The sequence below is a fragment of the Saccostrea cucullata genome, unplaced genomic scaffold (assembly GCF_032062105.1).
Source record: "Saccostrea cucullata isolate Sc308-1 unplaced genomic scaffold, CSIRO_AGI_Scuc_v1 ctg1648, whole genome shotgun sequence".
NCBI lineage: Eukaryota > Metazoa > Mollusca > Bivalvia > Ostreida > Ostreidae > Saccostrea > Saccostrea cuccullata.
In genome coordinates, this window is record NW_026938462.1 from 3,052 (window position 1) to 12,323 (window position 9,272).

The 9,272-nt window shown below is 34.0% G+C and overlaps 1 long non-coding RNA gene across 1 annotated transcript; it reads right to left on the reverse strand.

The window, feature by feature from the left end:
* Positions 1–875: 875 nt before the first annotated feature.
* LOC134250351 (uncharacterized) lies at positions 876–8,888 on the reverse strand. The gene is made up of 5 exons (XR_009988495.1): positions 8,809–8,888; positions 5,316–5,358; positions 4,848–5,021; positions 3,650–3,725; positions 876–1,001 (listed from the first exon to the last, which is right to left on the reverse strand). It is a non-coding gene; the product is annotated as an uncharacterized LOC134250351 (long non-coding RNA).
* Positions 8,889–9,272: the final 384 nt, after the last annotated feature.

Consider the following 9,272-nt stretch of genomic DNA (forward strand, 5'->3'; position numbering starts at 1 on the left):
ATTACTTTAGTACCTAACCTAATTTACATTTCAAATATTTTTCTTAGATGAACCTATGGAAGAGTAAATTTTATTTGGGGGTCAGAGGTCATATCGCGACCGAATCACGGAGCGAGGTGATATTTTGTCTACAAATTTCTGTCACGGTGCAACTTGTTTAGGAATATAGTTGATAACGATGAAAAAGATGAAGTGATAAACGATATGGATATTTTTTTAATCGCGAAATGAATAAATCAATCTTCTTTCCATGTGAATTAGGTTTCTGAACCGGAGTGCTACACATGATTGTAAACATTCAAACATTCGAATTTTCACGACCAAACAACTTTTAGGTAAATGTGCGCCACAACAAAGCAATACGGCGGCCCGTTCGTGTAATAAATGCAGTTTTACTCGAAATCTCTTCGTCTCAAATGAAAATATAAATAATAAACAGCAATGTAAAAAGTTCACTGGGAAATGAACTTTTAATTGGTACGTGATCAAATCTACTGAGAAGCCCTTCGGATTTGCTGTTTATTTCTTAAGTATATGAAGTATATGGCTTTTGATTGATCAAACACCAATCTTAATTTATTGTGCAGCATCACTTATGGAAAGGTAACAGATAATAAAACATGAAACACATCCGTCGAAACAATTTGACAAAGAAAATAACTCGCAATGCAAGGAGATTAAAAATGGGTGTCATGTGCATACCCTAAAATTCGAGTAGTTGCATCTTTGTTAATCCTGTAATGTTTTTTTTATAATTATAATTAGATGATACATGTAAAGATTTTTGAATTTCCTGGACGCTGATTAACAAAGTCATAGTCATTTACTCCGATTGAGATGATATAAGTTATTGAGTGATACCGTGTAAGACTGAGTGTTATCATTTTTTTTTATTCGCATCATGGTCTTGAACGCTGATTATAAATTAACCTCTGTTGAAACAACGGTTTGAGACGTCTTCTCCATTATATATCCAAACAGATGTGCATGGGCAAACAGCACTGTGAAAAAAGGAAGTTTAATTAATGTATATACATATAATATAAGAATTATTGTAAACAAACAGAATTAGAAAAGCAAAGGTTCAGACTATAATGGTTTTACATGTAAAATAGATTAATACAGATTATTTTATGAAATAAACAAATAATCGCTCTTAAGCTAAGGCGGACAAGTAAGTTTAGTTGTTTGAAATTAGATTACACTTGAGTCAACCTGTTTAAACGCCCCCACGCGATCAAGACTATAAACCCCAGATTGGTTTTGAATTACTATACAATGGCCCTAAAAGACGGAATTAAGTCAAAATTTAAAAAAATGCATACCAGCACCAAATAATTGTTCACCAAAAAAAAAAAAAAAACAAGTACATGTAATAGCTATTTAGAGAATAGATGTCCCTTTTCAGCATCCCACTTTCTCAACATTTCAGATTTCACTTTTAGTACCAGAGTGAAATGATGCGGCTGCCAGGATAACTCTCCTGGTTTAAGGGACATTGTTAGATAAACCAGATATAAAATCAGCGATTCGATTCATACCAGTCGTTACATCTCAATTTGAATTAGTAGGTTGTAAACTCCAGGATAAACACTACTTCGATAAAACCATTGCCTTTGGCACCCAAATCAGTTTTGCAGTCTGAAAAAATGCTACGTTGCACTGATTTACCTAGATAACCCTACGTAACCCCAAATTTTTAGTTATTCACTTAGTTTCAAATGACTTGACAACAGCGAAAACCTTGTTAAAGAAATACAGGGCACATTCCTGCGCTACAATACATTATTACTTTGTGTCTCTTTCACCTCTTTAAAAAAGAGGGAAGGCTTACAGTCTGAAGTACTCAGTGTCAGTAAGTACTATCGAGCAGGGAGAAATCTTTTGGAAACAGGGTCATGCAACAGATATGTCCCAGGTCATTCCCATTTGAGAGTTGTAAAATATTGGGACTTCACATGGGTCGTTGTGCTCAACACAAGGCCTCCGTCTTGCCTTTATGCACCTTTATGTGTTTGCTTTCGGTTATAACCTCAGTTTTTCTGTTATTTGCGGACAATATGGCCATTGTATGTAATGTATCTCCGATTTCCATAGACCGATTTCAGTGATTGTTGTGTTGGAAATTTGAATATAATATTAGTAATCAAGGTTCAACCAAGGGTGAACGGGGATTTATCACGGGTTTTATTAGTTACATAGTCTTTTAGTGACAGGGTACGGCGGAGCCTTGCCAGGTATGAAAATTTACTAACCAGGTATTATCCCGCACCCTGTCACTAAAAGACTATGTAGCGAATTTACCCCATCGATAAAAACATTTAAGCTTTATCTGTGGTTTATTTATGTGTTTCTCTGCTACATGCTTCATCACGCTTATACTCTGCCTATTATGACGTCACGTTTTGTTTGTTACGTAATACTACGTATATAGAATTACAACTGACCGGGTATAAGTAATCTACCTCCTTCACGTGACAGACTTCAACAAATCGTAAGCCAGGATTTCACGGAAAAATCAGCAGAGGTGGGGTAATATTCCATACACCTTGAGGCTGAAACCCGAAGGGTGCATGGAATACAACCCGGGGTAATTCGGCAACAGGGTGTATGGAATGAAACCCGGCATAAATCACCGTACATCCTTGATTGGACCCGGATAACGAATATATTTCCTTTGTAAAAATAAAGTTCTTTGTCAAAAGCAGAGTCTTATTAACTGTGTTTCAATCTATCGATAAATTAACTACGTAACACAATATATCGTGACGTCATGTTATTTGGTTTTTATCATAGAGAGGAACTATGCATTGTGAAGTCACGCTTTATTTACCCCCGGCTGCAGTCGAGTGCATGCTCGGAAATTTACACCCGACATGTAACCAATCGAGGCCCGGTTTCGAGCAACATATAGGAAATAATAACTTGTGTAATAGTACTTTTGCAAAGTTGAATAAATGTGTAATGAATTTTAGAGCATTGTTGTACATTCCAAAAGGTATAGCAATAGTGGAAAAGCTAAATAATGGTATTAATTTTAAAAAAAAATCTAGTAAGTTTCTTTGTGGTATAAGAAATCAACTCTAATGCTAAAAAAAACTTGGTAATGGTCGAGTTAACATCCCGACTGTTCAATTAATTAAAGCAATAAATTGTTTAGGTTAGAAAAGAAACATCATTGATAAATTATTTTTTTTTACAATAAATGATTCATTTTTAATCTTAAATTTCTTTTTTTAGTTCATATTTTTGTCTTTCAAACTTTAAGACGAAAAAAACAAGATTTTTTTTTTCAAAAACAAAGTATGAATTAAAAGTTAAAGAAATTATCTGGTATTTAGTAGTTTTTGACTGGCCCTTTTTACATTTTAAATGTGGTAAACCTCGCAATACATAAGAGTATATACATATGTATAAAAGAAACAAAATAAGTGTAATTCTCTTTCACAAACGGTTTAAGGAAAATTATCTTTTTATACTTTTAGACTTTTTCATTAAAAACATAATGATTAACTCGTATGATTAATTCCAAGCAAATATGAGACATGTAAGCTGTTGTTTCCAATAGCCAGCTGTTTTTCATTGCTTATTTATATGGAGATCAATGTTTTTGTTGAGTTACCTATTCATTAGTCTTAGCAATACTCACACACAAGTGGCCTCAGGATACTCCGGACAAGTCTGAACAGTACATGGTCCAACAAAACAAGGTATTACAGGACAGACTGAAAATAAGAATAGAAATACGTTATTTCACTAAGTGTTCGAAATTCCACCCTAATCTTATATCTATATATTTGCATATCCACTGCTCTCTCACACTATGAACATGTAGACATCAACTGCGTTCAGAGGACTATAGACGCAACTACTTCTGCTATGAGTGCATCTGCTCTTTCACACTCCTGTAGAACAAACTCTAATACTCTTCTTTCACGTGTTGAGAAGTATATATATGAAATGTTTTGTAAGAGGAATAAATATAAGTTTTTAATTATATTCTTTGAAAAAAAAGACATTCAGAATATTTGAAATTGCTGATTTATATCTTTAAAAATTCAATTTTGGTCAATGTATTTAATTGTATAATTAATTTTTTTTAAAAATTGAAAAGAACTGCCATATTTTTATTTTTTTCGTATCATGCATATTTGTATAAAGAACGATAACTCTTCCCACTTGGGTAATAACATTCAGAAAGAAAAAAAATTCTTTAACTAGTATATTTATTTAAAGAATGATCTTAGCTATTAAAAATAAATAGAAAAACTAAAAAAAAAAATCATAAAAAGCATCCTGGAGTAATAATAATTAAAAAAGCATATTCATTTTTCATTATAGTGTAAAATTAATGATTTTTGTCAGAGGGTTTTAATAACATTGATCGATGACGTCACAAATGCATCAAAACAAAAATTAAGAGAATGTGCTGACGGTGCTGTTTGTATCCAGATAACTGTGTTTGAGAAGGAAATACTTTATAAATTATTCGTGATTTATTAGAGAAAAGGAACATTGATCAGGTGTACTGATTTTAAAGCCGTATGTTTTTCTTTACTGAAGACAAGAAGCCGCGTCCCTATGTAAGTCAGGATTTCCTCTGATATTCTTGAAAAAAAAAATCATAGAATGCAAATATAAGTAATATACGTTATTCAGTGAACTTGGCATTATGAATAGCAATAGCTCTGCTGGCATATTTTCCATGATGCGCTAGCACAGTTGCTATTCATAACGCCATGTTCACTGAATAACGTTGTTTATTTCTTTAATATTTCACATGTTCATTGTGTAATTCTAATGAAATACTTAAAGCGTAAATGCATAACAAAAGAATTGATATTTACCTCTAGTGTTACAAACTCTATTACAAAGCTGTCTTGTTTGAAAGTTGTTTGCATTTCCACCACAGCATCCATAGGTAAAGGAACGACAGGTGCCTCTTCTGGAGTCGTAGTAATACCGGGGGCAGGAACCTCTGCACGGACCAGGCTCACGCGGTTAACTACACATTGGATTGGCTAAATCAACAAAAGATTGAAAAAAGCTTTTCAAGTTTTTCATTTTAAAAAGAGCATAACCTATTCCTGATTGAGCATCTGTCAGTGCAATAGTTTTATTTCTTATTTCAAATGATAAACAGAATAATTAATATAATCATGGTTTTAATAATATATAATAGAATTTTGGACCTGCTTCCACAGAAAGCTCAATAATGTTATTGATTGTATTTCTCTGTTTAGCGTTAGAATTGAATTAAAAAAACATAGACTTTCATTCACTTTGTATTTTTACGCATGCATACAATTGCTTACATGGAGGACGCCTTGGACGGTATCCTTGTCCGTTGACCACGACCTAAAATCAAGTAAAAGAATATATCTTTAAATAGATAGATACTGAAATTCTTATACTTTTTGTTGGATAGGCCTAATGTTTTATCTATTAATGCTAATAATATACTCTTGCAAAACTTTTGTGTTTGCTGCAGATCTACAACAAATCTATTGAAAGTTTGTAGTAAACAAAATTGCTTGCAGCAAGAAGTATTTTAAGATACCATTTATTTGTTTGAAGTAACATGCACTGATTTTTGCAAGCTTAAGAATGACTCAAAAAATATAACCAAGTTTTATGGTATTTTGCCAGAAACACATTATATAAATATTGCATGTAGCTGAGTGTAACATTGAAAATTTTCACCCCAAAAAACCATTGTCAACTGAGGCGCAGCCGAGTTGACAGGTTGACAATTGTTTTCGAGGGGTGAAAATTTTCAATATTACACTCAACTACATGCAATATTTATTATATGATACTGAATGTGTTATACAAATACATATAACAGTGAACCGTGCGCGCATAAATTGTGCGCAGTCGTTTGTTTTTTGTTTTTGGAATATCACTCGTCGTCACGCACTGTTGACTGTTGGTAAGCTGGAGGGCGAGGCTTCATTATTCAGCGGGAAATAGTGTTTTTTAACAAATGTTTCTCGACCAATCAGATCAGATTCAACTAATTTACATGAAAGTATAATATTTTCAGATATGTTTCCTGCATGCTTGAAAGAAACATAAACACCTATAATATTTAAGTGGGATAATAGTAAATTGCGCAAAGGGAGAACATTTTATGAGATCAAAATAATTTTATTCTAAAAGCTTTTTCTACAGTCAATGCTTTAGTCAACGATATACGTTATTTTCGGAAGTAAAGCTTATCAGGAAAATGTTTCACAGTTATACTTTTGTGTGAAACAACAAATATTCCATGCTTATTGACTTCTCACTGATATTTACACGTCTCCCTTCATGTATAATGGAAACCAAAGCAAGAAATCTTAAGATTTTCGTCCATGAAAAATAACTTATAAAATCAGTTTGTAAAACAAAGTACACATAATAACCCTTAAATATGTTTAAAAACATTCGGGGTTTGTTATCTCATACGGATATTAGGTCATCATATGACCGAGAAAGGCTTAAATATCTCATGGACGTTGAGCATTAATGGGTATTTAACATATCATTGCCTACTATAACTCAATATTTTGGTTTTCAAAAGTTTCATTAGAAACACTCTTGATGTTCATTTATTTTGCAAGCTTCAAACATGGTTTTTGCTATAGCTTATGCATTATCTGTTCATAAAATAAATAACATAATAAGAGATAAAAAGTATTTTGGGTCTGAAATGATTAAATGTGTGAAAGTTATAATAAAACATAACTAATGTCTTGTCAAGGGATATCAAAATTTAAAGAAACGCGTTTGCCAAAATTTATTCAAACATTTCACATCAATTTAACATGAAGGAAGGAATGTAATCTAGCTTTTTGAGATCATGCTCCACATCGTTTTTTAAACTGATTAACAAATGATGTAATTGAATATTTTAACCATAATTATTCTATTGAAAATCGAAACCATGGTAACAAACTCAACAAGAGGCCCACGGGCCTTATAGGTCACCTGAGCATTATGCAACAACTTTCCAGTTACAGTGTATTGAATTTGATTCATGTTTTAAGCCAGATGCTATATGGCATTCACAATTTTGAAAGAGGCACCATTGATCATCATAACAATACACTTAACAGTTGCTTAGCTTGGTAACTGAATACCCATACGCAGGGTAGGGGAACAAAAATGCACTCCAACTAATCAGTAATATTCAGCAATAATCAGTAGTGCCCCTAACACTGTGACATAAACCCCTGACCCTAGGTCCAAACATTGCACAAATTTTTAAAAGGCACACTTAAAATTGCCTATCAAAAAAATAAATAAATGTTTTATAAACATGATAAATAGAAAGGAGCAGATTTCAAACAATAAATTCATTTTCAGTATATAAGTAGAGCCCCCACCCCCCACCCCTGACCCTGGTGCCTTAAAATACCCAATTCTGCAAGATTAGGGCCCTTGCTCATCATAACTATACAGGTAGTTCATCTACTTCATACCCTGAGACAGAGAAGAAAATTTTCAAAGATTTAATGAATTTTCACTATAAAATCAATAGAACCCCGCCCCAACACCAGAACCCTTGACCCTGGGACCATAAAATTCACAATTTTGGTTGAGGCACTCTTTCTCATCATAACTATGCACTTAGTTAGTTTATTTAATACCTAGGAGCAGAGAAGAAGATTTTCAAAGAATTCATGTATTTTCACTATATAATCAATAGAGCCCCCCCCCCCCCCCCAACACTAGAACCCTTGACCCTGGGGCCATAAAATTCACAATTTTGGTAGAGGCACTCTTGCTTATCATAACTATGCACTTAGTTAGTTTATTTAATACCTAGGAGCAGAGAAGAAGATTTTCAAAGAATTCATGTATTTTCACTATATAATCAATAGAGCCCCCCCCCCCCAACACTAGAACCCTTGACCCTGGGGCCATAAAATTCACAATTTTGGTAGAGGCACTCTTGCTTATCATAACTATGCACTTAGTTAGTTTATTTAATACCTAGGAGCAGAGAAGAAGATTTTCAAAGAATTCATGTATTTTCACTATATAATCAATAGAGCCCCCCCCCCTCCAACACCAGAACCCCTGACCCCAGGGCCATGAATTTCACAATTTTGGTAGAGGCACTCTTTCTTATCATAACTATACACTTAGTTAGTTTATTTAATACCTAGGAGCAGAGAAGAAGGTTTTCAAAGAATTCATGTATTTTCACTATATAATCAATAGAGCCCCCCCCCCCCAACACCAGAACCCTTGACCCTGGGGCCATAAAATTCACAATTTTGGTAGAGGCACTCTTGCTCATCATAACTATGTACTTAGTTGGTTTATTTAATACCCAGGAGCAGAGAAGAAGATTTTCAAAGAAATAATGCATTTTCACTGTATACTTATTTAGCCCCGCCCTAGCACTAGAACCCCTGACCCCAGGGCCATGAATTTCACAATTTTGGTAGAGGACTCAATGCTGATTACAATCATGCAAATAGTTTGACTGCTTGATGTCCAGGAGTAAAGAAGAAGATTTTTAAAGATTGCATTAATTTTAGTGGTTTTGGCCCCACCCCTCAGGCCCCAGGGGGGAAGGGATCATGAAATTCACAATTTTTGTTCCCCTTCACCCATAGATGCTTTGTGCAAAATTTGGCTGAAATTGGTTCAGTGGTTGCGGAGAAGAAGCTGAAAATGTTCAAATGTTAACACACGACGGACGACGCACGACGGACGACGGACGACGCACGACGACGGACGAAAACGGATAGCAATAGGTCACCTGAGTTTACTCAGGTGACCTAATAAAACCTTAAACAAAAAAAAACTTACAATAATACTGCAAAATAACAATCCACATAAAAACACTTGCTTCATTATTATCTGTTTTGACAGCTGTTTCGTATTGTAATAATATTCAGATTTTATATACTTGTCAAATATTACCTACAAGCACATGACTTTTACAGATGACCAACTTTGGCAATTTTTTTCAACGATGATTAATAATAAAGGATTAAGGGATCACGTTTGTACCTTAAAGCAATTGCCAACACCGCCAGTGGAACGGGACTTCGGTTTAGAATATCAGCAAAGGAAATTTTCCTATATTCTAAAGTGGATTATTAACCATCTTCTTACTAAGCAATTTAGGGCGCTGTCATCCGTTTTAAGTAGTCGGAAAATAGCTCTTCAGAGCTAATGTTCTTTGTTGATGTACCCGACTTTAAATAAAAATATTATCTTAAGTACATACGCTATCCCTTTCCAACCTTAGACGAGTTTAAAGAGGTCAA